Source organism: Lissotriton vulgaris, chromosome 3_1 (assembly GCF_964263255.1).
Source record: "Lissotriton vulgaris chromosome 3_1, aLisVul1.2, whole genome shotgun sequence".
NCBI classification, from domain to species: Eukaryota; Metazoa; Chordata; class Amphibia; order Caudata; family Salamandridae; genus Lissotriton; species Lissotriton vulgaris.
In genome coordinates, this window is record NC_141689.1 from 1061104524 (window position 1) to 1061124706 (window position 20183).

At 47.8% G+C, this 20183-nt stretch overlaps 1 protein-coding gene across 1 annotated transcript in view; it reads right to left on the reverse strand.

Moving 5' to 3' along the window:
• LOC147727391 (coiled-coil domain-containing protein 171-like) overlaps positions 1-20183 on the reverse strand; it is a 1936181-nt gene that overhangs the window by 1705144 nt on the left and 210854 nt on the right. The window lies entirely within an intron of this gene.

Genomic DNA, 20183 nt, shown 5'->3' on the forward strand with positions numbered 1-20183 from the left:
CCAAACCGCCAAGAGGAAAAGGCAAAGGCACAAAAGGCGCCAAGGTACAAAACAAAGAGCAGTGATCATGCACAAACATCTCCTGACAGTGTCCCGGATTTGACCCAACAACAAACATCGGTGATCAACCTGACCGACATGGAACTATCTATTGAAGAGGAACAGATCCTCAACTTAGGACTATCGTTTTGCCCGATTGCCGAGTTTAATTATGTTTAAACTCGGATAGACATTTTCAAATTTGCAAGACTCTTGAAACTCAAAAAACATTTCTCTTTGAACCAGGGTTCAGTGAGCGAGACTTTAAACCACGGAAACAGTGAGGCTTCACTGGGAGAATTAAATGTACAGGACATGGATCTCATGCTTGATATTCAGCCTTCCGGTAGAATATACGAAGATAATGAGAATGGAGAGAGCTTTGAAAGACAAATAACTGGTGAACCAACAGAACTAATGAGTCAAGCAGATGAGGTAGCAAGATCTGAAGGATTGGTCATCAATGCTAGTGACCCAACTAGTTTTCGCCCCAGATCTCGATATATTCCTTATACTGCACGCGACAACATTGACATTTTCAACGATTTGGTTGTGAATGACCTGAAAAACTTGGAGAAATGTACTAGTGTGAGCAATAAAAAATTTAGCAAGCAAGAAAAAGTTCAGACAGCCCTTATTAATAAAATCAAGCAGGAGGACAAATGTATAGTACGTGATGCTGCTAAGGGCGGGAATGTAGTCCTTTGGGACAGACAACAATATTTATCTGAAGCTTATAAACAGTTAAACAATAGAGCTTGCTATGTAAGGGTTAAACCTGAGCTTATGTTTAAAAGTCACGCACAGTACAATTCGGAATTGGATAACTGGTATGGACAATCATTGATCACTCATGATGAGTATAAATATCTAAAAATAACTAACCCAGTTACTCCAGTTTTTTATTTGCTCCCGAAGGTGCATAAGGACTCTTGTAATCCCCCTGGTAGGCCGATTATTTCAGCCATAGGCAGTGGTTTAGAAAATACCTCAAAATTTATTGACTCTTTCTTGAATCCATTAGCTGCTCAACTCCCGTCGTATATTTTGGATACAGGGGATTTCTTAAATCCATCTATGACATTCCCTGGGAAGATGATTTGATTTTGGTAACTATTGATGTCACCACCTTGTACACAAGCATTAAGCATAGTGATGGACTTAACGCTATAAGACATTTCCTTGGGACAAGACCAATCAAATTATGGGCTCATACCCAAATGCTTTTATCAATGGTCTCAACCTGCTTAAAGAATAACTTCTTCATCTTTAATGATGAATTATTTCACCAAACCTGTGGCACTGCGATGGGCACCTGCTTCGCCCCCAGCTATGCTAATTTGCATATGGGCTGGTGGGAGGAGCAGGTGATCCGGAAGCAGTGCCAAAATGAATGGGAAAACAACATCCTTCATTGGAGTCGCTTTATTGACGACCTGTTTGTTGTCTGGAGAGGCCCACTACCTGATCTAAATATGTTTTTGGCCAAAATGCAGAAAAACTGTTTAAATTTGAAATTCACTAGTACCGTAAGCACAGAATCTGTCAATTCTTTAGATCTTACAGTCTACATTAAGGACAATAAATTGCAGACCAAAATATACAGGAAGGAGACCTCTGGAAATACTGTGCTTCATGCCAGTAGTTTCCACCCTACTTGTTTAGTAAACAGCATCCCCTATGGGGAAGGTCTAAGGGTTTTGAGAAACTGCAGTGACCCCAAGGACAGGGAGTGTGCATTAACTGACCTCCAATTACGTTTTAAACAGAGCGGGTACAGTGATAACTGTCTTAGTACATCTTTCTGTAAAGTCAAATGTAAAACCAGAGAAGAAGTCCTCTTCAAAGATACTAAGAAGATGAAGAAACAAGCGGAAAATGAGTGTAGGTTGATCACTGATTATAACAAATTGCATGGATCGGTGAGGAAAATCTTGACACGACATTGGCATATTATTAAAAATGATCCAATTCTCGGTCCTTTACTCACCAATAGACCCCTTATAACCTTTCGTAAGGCTAAATCATTTAAGCAAATGTTAGTGAAAACCACGTTGACTAAGGCAAAGAAAAATACGAAAAGCAAAAAGAGTAATTGGTTGTCCAGAAAGGATGGGTTCTTAAAGTGTAACAAATGTAAAGCTTGTGAACATGGGAAGAATGTAAGTACATACCAACCAGGCCTTTCTAACAGAACTAAAAAGATCAAAGGACAATATGACTGCAAGACAGACTTTGCGATTTATGTTTTATGTTGTGAATGCAACCTACAGTATGTAGGGAGCACGATCAAGCCCGTTCATCAACGGGTGTTACAACATTTGAGGGCGATTAAAAATGCAGATAGATCTTATCCAGTCGCCCGACATTTCGAAAAGTTCCATGGAAAGAATCCAAGCAGTCTGTCCTACTTTGTTATTGATTTCGTACCCTTGAATGAAATAGGGGGGGATAGGGTTAAAAAGCTGCGCAAACTAGAATCGTGGTACATAGTGGAACTGAATACAAAAAGCCCATACGGATTAAATATTGAAGAGGATCTGTACACACACCTATGAATTCTGATTAAACTGTAATAGTGATGAATTTTCTGTGGTATATCTAGCTACCTGGTTAGCTTGATTCATTTTTTCTAGTTTAACACCTTAGCTGCTTCGCAAATATCCCTCCCCAGTGCTGCGCTGTCCATTGGAACTAGTGCTGAATGGACGTCCAATGGTCGTGCGCAGCACTGGGGAGGTAGCGCTCATGACGACCGTTGGCCATCAGCAGCACTTAAGAGGTTAGAGTTTATAATTTTTGTGTTATTGTTTGTTTTTATTTATTTTTTGTTTCTTGAATGATTGAACTGATTTGATTTGCCCACTTGGGCTAAACTCATAAACCTATCGGTTTTTGGTTTCTGAAGGTTTTCCGCTAAAAACTTTGGGGGTTTCCTGATGCGAGTGCAATTTATTGAATATAAACCATTGATTACAGTCTGTTCAAAGGAGGTTATCTTAAGCCCACTGGGGCTGCACTTTGTGTAATAACTGTTGAGCAATTTCTCAATCGAAATTAGGATTATGACAATGGGCGCTAGTTTTTTGCGGTTTTTTTGTTACAAATACCCCTTTAATAGTAATTACTGATTTCAGGGCTTTACATTAATATCTGTGTAAATTGTGTTTGATAATCAACCCCGCAACGAATATAACGTTTATATAATTTTCTTGACGGAAATACGAACTACAGAAACCACTGTGAATCTGTCTTTCAGTTCTATGATTTTACCTGCCACGTGATGCATCACGTGACATTGATGCACTTTAAATGTTTGTATGTGTATTGTGAACTTTAATCGTGACCAAGCCTGCTGGGTCAGGCGAAACGCGTTGATAGCGACTAAAGAATAAAAGAAGGTTTTTCACCACGTTGTTGTCGTCTCCTCTTCAAATGAACTGTCGAGGTTTTGAGCTCGTAATATATATATATATATCTGCAAATACCTCGCAGCAGCGCTCCTCACAAAGAGACACGAGGCAAGGACCAGCTTTTTCTCAGCATTCTTTTATTCAGCCATCAGATAGTGTGTCATGACGCGTTTCGGCCGTCCCAGCGGCCTTGGTCACATGGCGATACCAATTGCTTTTGCCCTTTTAAAGTGATAACGTGCAGTCACATGTCAATGATGATGGACATAGAAAAAATACTATATGTATAAATACATTTGCCTGTGCTTTCTCATAATACCAATACAGAGGTGAGTTAATAACTGTATGAATACATAAATTAATCACAATTTGCATACTGTATCAAAAAGATTATAGATATACATATATAATGCAACTTCAGTTTAATATACGAAGAGTATTATCAGTTTAACACTTTAAAATGTATTACTGCCTAAATGCCTACAACTCTTCAAAAATGGTAATGAGAAAAGGTATACCATGTAGTCCATCAAATCTATTAGCAAATGTTGTGCGAAAAGTGTGCTCACCCGTGTGTATTAATTTATAATGCAAAATTATATTAATAATCACCACTATTAAATGATAGTAGTGAAAAAAAAGATCCAAAAGAAGGAAAACCTGATTTAATCTCTAAGGACCTATTAAAAGAAAAAAGAAGAAATGAATTCATGACGAAAGTTGTACCAGCCAATTAAGGCTCAGAGGAAGAGAATGCACTGCCTTAGCTTTTTTTGGGAGTGCTATTGATTCATTCTTACCTTCTGCCATATTATTGCACCTGATTTAAAATGACTTCGTGTCAAATGGAGAAAATAAATATAATTTCTTCATCTAAAGTGACATCGTGCAGTCAAAGTGCAAGTACAGCTAAAGTGGCTGGTGCTGGAGGTTTATACAGTACTGAGGTAGTGGAGGGGAATTTTACTTCCATGTTCAAGACAAGCTATTATCATACATTATCAATGTTGCACATATAGAAAAAATCACCCCATAAAAACACAATCTAAAAAAGAGGGAATCGGTAACATGACTAAGATCAGCTATCACATCAAAAATCAGGATAAAAAACATTACCCTAATAATTAAAACGACGGCTAAAATCAATCAATTCATATATATACACACACACCCAAATTTTGTACACTCAATATATAAATTATGCATAGTATATTACAATATAAACATAAATATGTAAACAAAGTGCACGGTGCGGACCAACTCCTCCTATAATTCAGACTATGGTTGTATCATGGTAATTACTATATGGCTGCAGAGTGACATTATCATGAAGTGGTCATAGGTATGTGTGGAGGTCCTCTGTGGTATTAAGACCTCCCGGCCACTTTGAGTTAAACTCTAAAATATACTTGGTTTCAAGCCTGCGCATACACGCCTCCCTGTCGCCACCTCTTCTGGTAAGCGGGACGGACTCAATGGCAAAATATTTGAGACACTGAGGCTTACTATTGTGACATGCCTCAAAGTGTCTGGCCACTGGATAACTCTGGTCCTTATTTAAAATGGCGCGCAAATGTTGTAGAATACGCTTATGAATTTGCAGTTTGCTGCTACCAATATATCTGAGCTTACAGTCGCATTCCAGTATATACACGCAGTACTCCGTTCTACATGTTAAGTGTTGTTTTATGTCCCTTGTAGTTCTTGGGATTACTGTTGTAAATTCTTTTGGTGTTGACACCATGTTGGCAGGCTTTGCAAGCCAGGCATTTATAGAAAGCCCTGCTAGTGGGTCTCCATGGCTCCTTGCCTATGTAGTCTTGACTGTTTTTTGAGAGGATGGAGCCCATACTGAAGCTTTTACGAAAAGTAATGGATGGATTAGGGGGCATCACATCGCCAATCATGGGGTCATCTTTTACAAAGTGCCAGTTTCTTCTGACGATACTTCTAAGTTCTTTCTCTTGTTTGGAGTAGGTCAGAATGAGTCTAACTTCATTGATATTATCACTTTGTGTCTCTTTTTTAGTCAACAAATCACCTCTTTCTTTTACCCTGGATTTCTTTATAGCAGTGTTGACTGTTTTAGCAGTGTAACCCCTATCTACAAATCTTTGAAAACTTTCCTGTTGTTTTATAATCATGTCTTCATAGTTACTGCAAATACGGCGGATGCGTAGCATCTCGCCGTAGGGTATTGATTTGATTAGATGTTGGGGATGAGCACTCGTAGCATGTAAAAGAGTATTACCTGCCGTCGGTTTTCTAAAAAGAGTACTGGTAATGACATTATTACATATAAAAACCTGTACATCTAAAAATGTCACCGATTCCCTGCTTACATCAGAGGTAAAATGCAAATTAAGATCATTGTCATTGATTTCATGTATGAACTTAAAAACACTTTCCTCGGAACCACGCCATACAATAAAAAGGTCATCAAAAAATCATGTATTTATGCACTATTTTATGAATTATAGTCATTCATAAATACTCTTTGTAATTGTCAAAAAAGGCTGTACAATAAGTGAAAAAAGTGCAATTTTGTGACATTTAGTGCTCAGTGCTGGCGGCGCAAAAAGTGAACAGAATTTATACAGTACTTATATACAAGGAAATATACAATAATTTAACTTTGGTCTGCGCAATTTCACATATACCACTGTATACTGCATAAGTCAGTTTTCAGCACAGGGTATTGAGACAACAGATCCAACTATTCGTCACCTCCTTATTAAAACACCTCCTTTTTAATCACTTAGGCTGTACCGTTCCCTCCCAGTCCTGAAGAAGACCTGTGTTTGACGCCACATGTGCGCACTTAAAGGGTCGAAACGTCGACGAATAGTTGGATCTGTTGTCTCAATACCCTGTGCTGAAAACTGACTTATGTAGTATACAGTGGTATATGTGAACCCCCCTTTTATCTCGGCCCCCGCTTGACTAATCCCCCCGAAACTGTCAGGGAAGGACCGGAGCTCCGCGAGGCAAATTTGAAGAAATTTTCAGGCAGATTCGTCGACCGGCGCCAAAGTTATTCACAATAGAATTTTGAGATTTTGCATTGAAAAAAATCCTAACTATAACTACCTACTGGCAACCGCCAGTAGGTAATATATATATATAGACACAGTAGGTAAGATATATATATATATTACCTACTGGCGGTCGCCAGTAGGTAGTTATAGTTAGGGCCTAGTTACCATAGGAAAATTGCAACATTCTATTCCCAATAACTTTGGCACCGATTGATAAATCTTCACGAAATTTTCAAAACGTATGTCCCGCTTCTGTCCACTCCTATCTTGAAAGTTTCGGGGTGATTCGGCAAGCAGGGACCGAGAAAAAACAGGGGTCCCAAAACGTGTTTTCTCCATGCAATTTTTCATAGGAAACTTTAGACACGGCTACAACCCGAACTGCTGAACGGAATTGCACCAAATTTGGCAAAAAGGTGGGGGCGTGGCTTAGCACGACACCATGGCGGTCGCAGCTTAGAGAAGCTCCATCCCGCCGTTCACTAATCCTTTGTTTATCCTGCTTTTCCTCCCGCTCCTGACTGCCCCAACTGAGAGTTTCCTGCATTGGAGGTTGACGCTAAGCTGTACGAGCGGGCTGATCGGTGAACGGGCATTGGAAGCAGTGTAACGAGGCTCCGAGGAGTGAGGCCTGCCTGGGAGCCATAAACCAGGACCTTGAGTTTCGCGACCCCAACGGTCGAGTGAGGTGCAGCGGCGCTGGCTCGCGGGCGCTCAAGCCCGCGAAGGTATCCGGACGGGGCGAAGCAGATCCCACTGGCGCAGAGGATAGTGGCTCCAGGCTCGTCCCAGAGATCCAAAAGGCAGACCCTTGCAGAGGCCTACTGCAGTAAAGGAAGCCGGGACCTCAATTTTGGCGTACGCTCGCGAACGGGCTTGGAAGATGGCCCGGGGCCCCCCCTCACCCCTCCCTCGCAGCGAGTGCAGATACTGTGAGCTGTGGACATTATATACCGTGGCGCACTACGGGAGGGGCGTAAGGGGGATTGAATGCACGATTGGGCACGGTGACTCACTGGACCTCCTCCTGTATGCTCCGGGTTGGAGCGGAGGGGGCTAACGCTTTAGGAGACCTTGGAGCCCCACCTATTGAGGGGCCTTTGGTGGAATCTAGTCATCTGCAGGGGCCGCATTGGATTCGGCGGTCGCATCGGGCCGCGGTGGGCACTAACATAGAGCGGGTCCCTTGGCACCTACCGGAGACTGGACTGAAAGCCTGAGGGGGCGCGACTTGGCTGGAATTCCCCAAGCTGTGGGCAGCTGGCTGGAGGCGAACGTGCTACCTACTCCACAGTGTGATCGACCCATTGCTGAGGAATAAAGGGCTCGCTCACAACTGGGTTGAGATCCAGTAAGCGGGATTGAGTGGGGCCACTCCTGGAACTGCGGAATACTGGAAGGGGAGTGGACGTCGCCGAAGATTCCCGGAGAAGTAGGTGCCTGACTCTAGCAGACCTTGGGTGGATATTCCTGACGTGGTCCGTCATGACCAGAGGCGGAAGTGATGGTGGAGCCTCGAAGCAGGGTCCGATAGATAAACTCACGGGACCGCATGCCGGCGAGCAGGGCCGCCGGGAGCTAGCAAGCATCAGGGCCGGACAAGGCGGCGCTTATGGCGGCGATCACCCAGTCGCGAGATATGTTGGATGCGAAAATCGGGGCCGTGGGGGCAGATGTTATGCTGCTGCGCCAAGATCTACGGAACGCTGTGGCCCGCATCACAGAGGCTGCAACGAGGATAACTGGAGTGGAAGATTACGTGGCGATCCTAAAGAAAAAGGTGGCCAGCATGGAGGGACTCCAGAAGGGCTTGGCGCTTAGGGTGGAGGACGCGGAAGGACGGGCCCGGCGGAACAACCTGAGGTTCGTGGGGTTCCCGGAGGGCTGCGAGAAGGGCGGCATGGAGAAGTTTCTGACTCAGTGGCTAGAGAGCTGGCTTCCGCCCGACTCCCTTTCCAGATGTTTCGTGGTGGAGCGGGCGCACAGGGCCCTTACACAGAAGCCGCCGGTGGGGTACCGTCCTCAGGCGTTGATCGCCAAATTGTTGAACTACCATGATAGGGACACTATCCTATGTCAGGCACGGGAGAAGGAACCACTCATGTATGACAACCACAAAATCCTTATTTTTCCGGACTATACAAGGCTCGTCCAGCAGCAGAGACAGTCATTCACGGCGGTGAAGGCACGACTGCGGGATCTTAAACTTCCATATGCTTTACTGTACCCAGCCCGCCTGTGAGTAGTTTACCAGTCCCGTACTCTGTTCTTTGATACCCCGGAGGAGGTGTTCCACTAGACTGATGAAACAGTGAAAATTAGGCTGCATACACCGCCGGGCTGGGACTCGGACTCTTCGTCGAGTGGGCCACAGGGGCGGACCCCCTGTCGATCCTGCAGCCGGAGCAATTGGAGGTCCAGGTCGCGAAAGCGCTCCAAATCTGGGGGGTGCGGCAGTGAACAACAAGAAGGACACTCCTGACCTACCTAAGACCCTTGATTCTGGACCTGTTGCATGACTGATGTAAGGTACACTTGATCGGATGAGATGTGGGATAAGATGGACACACTTGGGGCCGAAGTCCTGGGGCAAGCTGAACTGATGTATTGGGACTGCTGACTTATGTTGAACTTGATTGCTGGGGGGGCAGTTTGGGGGGGGGAAGTTGTATGAGGGACAGACGGGTTACGTCCTAGTTCTGGGGTGTGTTCTGGGGATCCATTGGAGGGGGTGGTTCTCGGTTCCCCATTGGGGACCAGGCCGCAATCCGACCGCGACGGGTGCTTCCAAGTTGGGAGGTGCCGGGTGGGGGGTGGTGGGGTGGGAGTTGGTGTTTGAGTTGGGATGGGGGGTGGAGGTTGCGCTTAATCTGCTGCTGTCTGTATCTTGGGCTGTGTGCATGCTAGTCTTACTCGATGAGGCGAGGCAGGCCTGGCTTGCCACTCGTAGTCGGGTGTACCAATGGGGGGACAAGTCCTGCAAGATGCTACACCGCCTGTGTCAGAGCACTCTCCATGCCCAGCCGATGCCCCAGTTGTTGGACCCGGCGGGTTCACCGATCTCAGAGCCGTCGCATATTGCGGAGAGCTTCGCGACATACTTTGAGGGACTTTACGCGCCCCGGGAATGCCTACCGTCTGAGACTGTTCAGCAATTCATTGACGACCTCCCCCCGCGCTCGGTTTCGGATGAGGTGCGAGACCTGTTGGACAGGCCCTTCACGGACAAGGAACTGGGGTCTGCCTTGGTCGAGCTCAACCAGGGCAAGGCGCCGGGCCCCAAAGGGTTTCCATGCGAATTCTTTAAACGGTTTTATGTGCAGCTGGGCCCGCGCCTGCGCCCGGTGATTGAGGAAGCACGAGATGGTGGGGTGCTCCCGCCGGACTGGAGACACACCGAGGTGGTGGTCTTCCTGAAGCCGGGACTGCTTCCGGAGAACCACGCGTCCTACCGCCCGATATCGCTGATCAATAAGGAGGCCAAGGTCATGGCCAAGGCCCTAGCCAATAGGCTTAAGCCCCATATTAAGGACATGGTCCACCCTGACCAGGCGGGCGTTATGCCCCAAAGGGCCACCCGACATAATATTAGGCGTGCCCAGGTGGCGGTCTCAGCCTGGAGACATCTGGACGAGCGGGCTGCCTTGTTCCTGGCAGATATGGACCGTGCTTTTGATTCCCTAAGTTGGACCTACTTGTTTGTTGTGCTGCGCCGCCTTAACATAGGTCCTCGCTTTCTGGCCTACGTGCAGCTGTTGTAAACCGGTCTCACAGCCTCCATGCGAGTTGAGGGGGCTGTGTCCCGGCCATTTCCGGTTCAGAGGGGTACGCGACATGGGTGTCCCCTCTCCCCATACCGGTTCGCGCTGGCCATGGAGTCTTTAGCCGCGTGGGTGCGCATTGACGCCCAGCTCAAGGGTTTTCGCTGGTCTCCGGGTCTTACGGACAAGATAGCATTATACGCTGACGACGTATTGTTCTTCCTAACAGACCTTGATCGATCAGGGTCACGGCTGCTGCGCATCTTGCAGATCTTCGGGGAGTCCTCAGGCCTCTATGTGAACCCGGGGAAATCAACCCTGTGGGTGCTGGGCGGCGGCCGGCCGGCGGGTGACTGGGCAGCGGGCTTACAGTTGGCCCCAGGAGGAATTAAGTACTTGGGAGTCTTTTTGTCCGAGGATGCAGGTATATCCCGCGCTCGTAACCTTGCCCCGCTGTGGGATCACACGCGGGAGGATATGAAGGCGTGGGGCCGCATGCCACTGTCCATATTTGGGAGGTCGACCATCTTCAAAATGGTGGAGCTCCCAAGACTTGTGTCTCAACTAAAGAATCGTCCCTACCCCATTCCGCCATGCTGGTTTCAACAGGTTAATTCGGCACTGGGCGGATTCCTGTGGGAGGGTGGGACAGTCAGGGTTGTGCTACGGACATGCTTTTGGTCCACGTACGTGGGGGGCCTCGCCACATCTGATATACTCTCATACTATCAAGCCGCGCATCTTCTGGTCCTCAATGACTGGTGGTACGGGGACAGGGGGGATCCAGCATATGATGTTGAGCGCCACCTGATGGATTTGTTGTCCATCCATGTCCTTCTGTACTCGGCCCGCTTCGGCGGAATCTTCCATCCGCCACGCAAGTGGTCTTCTCCGTCTGGCGGCAGGTGCTGCGCCGGATGGGATGGTAGAACGTCCTTACTCGGGAGACCCCCCTTTGGCACAATGGTCGCTTGCCCCAATTGCTGATCCTCAGGAGTTTTGGCGGGTGGGATGCCATAGGAATCTCCACCTTGGGGGATGTGATGTCAGGCGATACCTTGAAGTCGTTCCAAGATCTGCAGAGCGACTTTGGGATGCCTCGCTCTCAATTCTTTCGCTTTCTCCAACTTCGACATGCACTGACACCATACCTGACGGACATGGAAACCCTTCCAGACTTTAGCCCACTTGAAGCCCAGCTGTTTATGGGGGAATTTCCTGACAAAAAACTATCCCGTATATACCAGTCCCAGTGCGGCATTGTTCCTCGGACCTACAGAGGTTGCGGGAGGCGTGAGTGGGCGATGTTGGGGAATTAGAGGAGGAAGACTGGATGGAGGCACTGGCGAGCCCAAGAGGGGCGGCTATTTCCACACGTCTGAGACTTGTACAATTCAAATACCTTCACCGCACATATTTCACCAGGGAGTGCCTGTGGAAGGTGGGTATGATAGGGTCCCCTGAGTGCCTGCGATGTGGCTCTGAGGTAGGCACACTCTTGCACACAACATGGAATTGCCCGGGGCTGCATAGGTTCTGGACCGGAGTCTTTCAATGTTTATCAGAAGTATTGGCATGGGAACTGTCCAGGGAACCGAAATTGGCATTGTTGCATGTTATGGTGGGGGTTGGAGGCAATCGATATGAACGTCACCTATTGTTGCTGGGTTTGACCTTGGCCAAATGGGACATAGCAAGAGCTTGGAAGGCGCCCCTGGCCCCACCTTTGGCCGCCTGGAGGAACGGCATGGACTTCTGTATGGGGTTGGAGCAGCCTGTCTTCCTAGCCAGAGGGTGCCCCCGTAAGCACTTTCGGATTTGGAAAAGGTGGGCGGACTACAGGGGGCTGGACCTTGACACCCCCCCCCCCCCCCCGGAAAATGACTCCACTCTGACACTTTAATCACTAGGGAGTGCTCAAGCACGTTGGCAGTGCTCTGACGGTTTTAGCATATGATCATTGTTTCTATTATTGGTCTCAGTAACCTGGTACATGGTAGCAGCGGCGCAACCGGGGGGGGGGTGGGAGGGGGGGTTTATTATATAAAAATGTCTGACACTGCTGTGCCTGCTTTATTGATGTATGCAACAGTACCCGGTGACCGGGGCTTTGCATTTATATTTGTGCAGACGAATAAAAAGTGTTGTGAAAAAATAAATGGCAAAAAGGTATCCCTTGGTTCAGAGAGAGCCCTTTTTGTTAAATGGTGTAAATCTGTTTAGTCGTTTTTTAAATATTATGGAAAAAGTAATATATATATCTGGGCGGAGCCTAACCACACAACTCATCGTGAGATCTGATTGGCTGTCAGCACTTCATCCAAGAAGTGTTGGCAGCCATCTTGGGACCAATATACATGATAGCACCTCATTAAAAAGCATTGCAGTTAATAGAAGGTATTAAGACTTTAGTTACATTATAAATCATTTGTTGATGGTACCATACTCATTTTAGGAATTGTGGTGTGTTCTAATGTGATTTTACAATGTGAAAAAGCCTTCTTCTGGGATATCATGAATCATATTTGAGAGAAAACTATTTTCTCATGCTTTTCCCACCGAGGTTTGAAAGGTGATCTATAAGCTAAACTGAGAGGACGGAATACAGGCTCCCACAAAGAAATGGGTGTGTGTGTAAACCCTGCACCATGTGGCAGGCACCCCATGGTGCCTGCTACACAGTGCATTGATTTACAGAAGTGCACCCTAAGTTCCTGCTCTGCCAACAACCATAGGCGGCAGATACAAGGGGGACCTGCTTGGGGCCCCCAAAGTTGCTTACCAACATCTTTTCTGTGTCGGAAAGGCCAGCACAGAAAGGCTGTGAGAAACCAACATCGAACTCCCTACAGTTGAAAAGCCGTCCATAGGGGATTATGGTGCGGTTCCAAGCGGCCGGAAGACTCAGGAAGCAAGTCGGAACCACATCGGGGTGACCATCCGGTTCATGCTCTAACTGCCGACATCGTAATTCAGCCGTCAGACTGCAAACCGACGTGTCAGTCGGAAAGCCTCCCAACTAGCAGTCGGAGGATTATTGACCCACATCGTAATCAACCCAAAAATGTGACCCTCCCAACCTTGAAATTAGTGGGAATAGCAATTGTACTTTCTCCAGATTGTAACATTTCCCCCACTGTAGATAGGTTTGGAATGAGAATAATAAAAACAACCCACCCCCTTAACCCTTTCGATGCTGATGACGAGCTGAGCTCGTCATGAGGCACGGTTGAGCTGTGCTGATGACGAGCTGAGCTCGTCATGAATAATGGGATTTATGGAATGGCAGCACTCTGGGGGAAAACACCTAGCAGCCAAGGTGTTAAGTCCTAAGTCCAACAGCTACTCCCTGTGGCTGTTTGGAGTGGTAATAGCAATATTCTATGGCAGGACCGGAGGCTTCAGATTATGCCTTACTTTCTTCACTTTATTTCTCACAGCAGCAAGAAAAACATGTAAAAAACTACTTTTCCCATGAACATCAGGGAAAAAACAGGAAATTGAACAGTAAGTCCTTTCTCAGTCTCTATGCACCGGCAGCAACCATCATGCCTTGCAACTACTCCTTCTTTCTCTTTCTTCGCTGCTCAGCAGCAAGTTAAGTGGCTTTTTCTCTCTTCTCCTGGGTTGTTGTGGGATTCTGTGGGCGAAGCGTTGTTTGTTGTTGGCGCTGGTTTTTGCGACCCCTACAGGTCCCCTTTAGCATCGCGGGACGCTCCTGCGCACCTTACGCGATTGGCAGCCCCAGTAGAGTGCGGTGCACTAGGAGCGCCGCTAGGGGGCAGCGCTTTCTCTGCGTCAGGCGCGCCTTACTTCGCGTTTTTCTGCAGCTTTGGCGCTGTCCCTGGCTACCCAGTATTGACACCCTCCGGGGTCGAAATTAGGTTTCCTCTCGATTCTGACGCCCTGAGTGGGTTGTAGTTGGTTTATTGAACACCCTCACCGGGTCGTAATTGGCGCTGGTGCGCAGCGCTTGGGAACGCTTGCTGGGTAGCGCCCTAGGAAGCAGAGGGCTGTGCGTTCCCTGGGCTTGTCCCGTAAATTGTGCCTTGGGGCCGCCACATCCTCTGGGCTGCCCAGATCCATATTGCGTCCTTAGGGGTCTTGTTATTGGCTGTGCTGTACCTCTCTCCTGTGGAGCCTAATTTAACTCATCATGCAGGGAGAGTCAGGCCGGTACCAAGAGGAGGACCCTCTCTCTTATGCCGCCTGGGATGAGGATTTCTACCAGGCGGTGGACGATTCCATTTATAAGGCGGTGGATCAGGCAATGGAACCGCTAGAGCAATGCCTAACGGCGCGTTTGGACGAGGCGTACGCGAAAATTGCGGCCATCATTCCGGCGCCGACTCCGGGCTCGGATCCTTCCCCGTCAGCACTTCCCCCCCCCGCCTAAAAAGGCTTGCGTTGAGGGGATTGATCCGGCCGCCTTTGACAAGGTCCGGCATGCCTTCAAGGTGCTTGAGGAACCGATACCTGTTCCCGCTCAGCCGGCGATCGTCGCTCCGGTTACTCCCCGTACCATGTCCCCAGAGCCAAGGCAGGATGACGACTCCCCAGATTCGGATGAGGAGGAGGCCTGCTCTTTTAGGTCATGGCTGCCTTCCCAGCAGCCTTCTACGTCCGCGGCCCCCTCAGACATGTTGGACCCGGACGAAATCGTTCACCCGCGCTCCTCCGACTGGGTGCCGGGTGACAAGGTGGCTGCGTATGTGGCGAACCATCTCCGTAAGCCGGTGGACAAAGACACTCGCAGCCGTCTTAGGGCGGAGTGTCCCAGACCTTCCCTAGAGGGAAAAGTGGCCATGACCCCTGATATAGATCCCAAGATGGCCACTTTTCTGGCGAAATTTGTGAAAGACCCCCGAAAGGGCATCGACCGGTCCTGGCGCACGTGCCAGGACAAGCTGCTTGACGCAGTGGGCCCCTTGACTAAAATCCTCGACATGGCGGAGGAGGCTAAGGTGTCGGGGGACGCCATTTCCCCAGAGGTGCTCTCGAATTGGGCGCAGCGGGCCATAGTGTTAATTGGTAATGCTAACTGCGCACTCTCTACTGAGAGGAGGAGGTCGCTACTAATCAAAATCGACCCCAAACTAGGTGACCTCGCTTCTTCGGAGGCGGGCGCCGTGGCGCAGGGCGGTTTATTCGTCGATCCTTTTATTAAGGAGTTGGGCAAGTTCGTTGCGATGTTTACGTCTTTGGACCGCGCCCAGTCCAACATAAAGAAGATGTTTGCCCCTCGGGTTTTCGAGGGTGCCGGACGAGGCAGGGGCCGCTTGTTCGGACGGGGTGCTCCCTCCGACAGAGGCCAAGGCTCCGGACGTGGACATGGACAGGATCACGGCTCGAAGTTCAATAACTTTTACCCCACCAGGGGTCAGAAGTTCAAAGGACGTGGTGTCTATCGTGGCCAACAACATGGTGGACGAGGTGAGTGTTCTGCCTTCTGCGACTTTACGGGTGGGAGGCCGACTGGCGCAGTTCTTCCCTGCATGGCTTTCCCTTACCAAGGACGCCTGGGTACTTCAGACGGTTCAGGGGTTTCAGCTTGAATTCCATGGCCGTCCTCAGCAGCCCCAGCGTCCGCGCCCCATTACCTTTTCGCTGGCGAAATCAATGGTCTCGTTGCGGCATCTAGCACGGATTGTGGGCCTGTTGTCATCTTCGATTCAGGCCATCTTCCCGGGGCCGCTCCATTACCGGGCGATGCAACGGCTGAAGGCGCATCACCTCAGGCAAGGCCTCACGTACTCGCAGCTGATCCCGCTGTCTGCGGAGGTGCGGGACGAAATGCGCTGGTGGCTGACGCACATGGAGGCCTGGTGAGGAAAATTAAATTTTGGTCATGATGTGTTCCCTAGCGCGTACCCCACCGACTCCATGTACCAGCTTAAAGTGCATGTAACTTCCCTCCTATGCCAGCTATGAAGACGCCAATACATTTGCGTCCACCGTTAACTTGTCCTCTTTCAGATCCACCCTGAATGGATTATATAGTCCGTTCCTAAGTATGCTATGCCACCGTCTTTTTATAGTACACTTTTCACTTTTTCCTGCTCTAGCCAGAGTAGGCCCTGAACTCCTGCCATCTGAACCTCTTTTGTGGCTCCTGACTCTGCCCAGGCTACCTCTGTACTCGTGAACTCTGTCCTACATTCAGCGCGGCCCCTCGCGCTCAGCTCAAGCCTGCTTTCTGCCAAGACTGACTATAACCTTCGAGTTATCTGTTCCGCTCCCCGAGAATACATTCCTGCCTACTAGATCCTGTAAACATCCTCTCCAGCTGCAGAGCCAAAGGGCCGACCTGTCTTAATGCAAGTAATTCATAGCCTCCGTTGCCATGCTTCCAAGGAAGGCCCCGAGCCCCCACGCTCTACATGTAGACACTCAGGCGCTCATACACGCATCCACAGTTAGCATAGAATAGCTTCTGCCCTAGAGACCTTTCCGCCCAGATAGTATAGTTCCTAAAACATCAGATATCAGATATGATAGAGGTACAAGTTGATCTGACATGCCAGACTTCTGTCTCTTTCCGTCAGTGTAAATGTCAAGTCCCCTGCACCCCGTCAATCACACGTCATGCAGCTGCGCGCGCATCCAAGCTTCCGACTTTCTGCTGACATTGCAACATTCTGTTAGCACCACCCCTTGGTGCCACCCACTTGCGTCACCTATCAGTGACGTTTCTAGCACACACCTCTAGTTCACGCCTAGTTTACGCCTCTTGATGATGTACTAGTACCACGTGTATACTGTTATCTTGTCTTCTCTCAGCTGTTATGCCTCTTACATTGACTCCTATGATATAAATCAAGTATATAAGCTATGTATTGTCAATAAACGAGAGCGCGCTCATCTATCCCTTCTGACACCCCTGTGGTGGTCAGAACATGATATCCTGATTCCTTTTTGAGGAATAAAACCCTTAGAAACTCTAACACCACGGACTCTGTTTTCTTTCATTTCCGATTGAGTTATTATTGATTAAGTACTTACCTGCATAGAAATTAAGAGAGTAAATTAATTATTTACGTCATTTTGGCGGCCGAATAGGGACCCCTCCCCCACCTCACACGCCGGTTGGTGCGTTGCATACTATGTCCCCTGCCATCAGTTAGACGGACTACACGTGTACTGGCAGGATTTCCTGCATCCCCCTCTGACCCACGGAGGTGACGAAGACTGCGATCAGTGCCCAGACGAGGCGGTGAGGAGTGCGGAGGATCCCGACCAGAGCCCAGCCGAAAGAAGCAAGGTCCGAGGTGTGAAGAGGCCCACCAGTTTTCCGAAGTTTTCCGAAGTTTTCCGAAGTTTTCCGAAGTTCCGAGTCGAGTCCAGTCGAGTTTTCCGAGGCCTTCTGTTTCCGTGCTTCCCGGTGAGTACCATTGCTGGGTCGTATCTAGACGGGTTTGGGTACGCAAGTCCGGTCTGCACTGTTTTTAGGCAGTGTATCTGTACTGTTTAGCAGTATATCAAGTATTCCGAATTTCTGCACTGTTACAGCAGTGTATCCGTACTGTTGAGCAGTACACTTAGTTAGCTATGTCTTCAATGTTTTTATGTGATTAATGTCGTGGTATGAATGTGACTGTTTAAACGTGTATTATTGTGTTTTTATATGATATAGCTGTCAAAGAGTATCAAGGAATAAAGATCTAGCGTTCAGTAATAAGGATGCCGTTCTTTAACAAGTTAAAACAGATAGGAACTAGGAAAGGGTTACTGGAGGAAGAAATTCCTATCCCCCCAGGGACACTCCAGGCAATTTTATGTATCAGAAACATGGCATAGATGCCATATTATATCTAGATTTATGGGCCGATTACACCAAGCACCTAGATGAGAGACACAGATGGCCTGTTACCGGAACGTGGGATGCCGAGTGCATCATGAGGGTAGAAGAAGCATTATGGAAAAAGAAAGCTAGACAATCTCAGAAGGACGCCATAGAGTTTTGGCGTAAGGAATCACGTAAGCGTGCTGACAAAGCACTCCGTAGAGAAGACAGACTTAAAGAATCAGATAAAGAACAAGAAAACGAATTAGTTACTGAAGGGATCCGAGTAAAAACAGAACAAATAGACCGTGCCCGAAATAATCTTGTAAACGGTATGTATCTTGCAGCAGATGGCACATCTGAAACTGAATCAGAAATACCGAAAAACTTACCGACACCATTAGTTCCAACTAAAGTAATGCATAAAACTACTAAAGACATATTCCTGAATTCATATCTAGAGGATGTAGTACCAGCTTATACCAATCTGCCTGTTCGTGCCCTGCCTACTGACAGGGATGGGGGTGGCATTACGCCCCCAGATCATGTTCTGCCGGCACCGCGACAGACCTCCACTGTTCCGCCAGCTCCGCCACTTCCCCCACTCAAAACAGACCTACCGAAACAGGTCCTACCTGATACTACTAAACGACAAATTCAAGTCCAAATCCAGACTCCGCGAAGAGATAATGCCCAAGCATCCGCCTCAGGAGGTGCGACAGCGGGTCTACAGACCCCGCCACCGACACACAGATTGCATTTAAGGGACACGCAGAATCCTTTCCAGTCCCCCTACTCATCCCGGCTTGACGCATTCAAAGATAGGATGTCAGTTTGTAGATATGATCCGGTACCCGGAAAAGACGATTTAATGGTATTAGCATCACTCCGATTAAGATCTGCCACCGATAACTTGCTATGCTATGTAGGAATGCAGGAAATTCTCGACAGACTATATAAGTTCGTACTGACAGGGAAAGACCCCGAAAGCGTTAAAGCTGCCATGCATAAACAGAAAGTTGACATTCAAGCACAGATATTACGATTTTTCATAAATTGTGTAATAAGGGAACGAGACAGGCCCGGGACAGATCAAAGTGAGTTAGACGCATTAAATAAGTGGGGTCAAAATATAGCAGACGGAAGGCACGATAAAGGGGCTTGCATAGCCAGTATGTCCCAGAAAATTAGAAAGGCAGTATTGACTGCACACCAGGAAGAGAGTGACAAAGCTTCCTCCGAGGAGGAAGATGAACACGAGGCACCAGGAAGGTCTACAGATACCATAGCATATGTAGGTAGGGGAACCTACCTTAGGAAAGGTGTCCGTCCGGAGAGCAAGAGAGTTCTTTTCTCCGCTTTAACAAATCCGAATTCTTCTGAACATCAATTCCAGGAAACTGATAAAAGGCTCCGAGACCGAATGGGGTACCATGTACTCAATTCTATGGATGAACAGGAACTAGCCCGGTCAGCCGTGTTATGGGCTGAAAACCCAGACATATATAATGATGACACGTTAGTACAGACATTCTTGAACCTTTCCCCGGAAGAGCAGAAAATAGCAGGTGTATACATGATTCAGCACCTCCTCATCAAGTTCAGAAATCACCATTCTGATCCAGGTCCCTTACACGAGACATTAGAAGCACTACTCATGGATAGATGGAGAGGTTTTAGTACCAAATTAATACAAATAATTCTAGAACAACGACGTAAGTATTACAACTTCCTGAGCTCTGAATATGTTCCCGCCCCGCCTCCAGAAAGAAAAATGTACCACATGCAATGCGGTGGCGGCATTGAAAGTCAGAATCCCTTACGAGAAGTACATCCAGTTATGGGTACCGATAATAACCTGAAACGTGTGTATGTTCACACACCACTGACTAAGTTAGAACTGTTAGAAATGAAGAAATTAGTTCCGTGCCATGATAAAGACCCTGCAGGTTTTCATAGAGAGCTTAAAGACATGTTACTGATGGGAGATTATACGTATGATGATATTATGAAAATGTTAAAGGTACTGTTGCCCACGGGCATATACGAGAAATTAAAAGAGAAGGATTGGGAAGTGGGAGAGTCAAAGATAGCATGGGCGGAGATAGAAGACGAAGAAAAGAAACGAGTCCCAGGGTTAGGCCTTGGG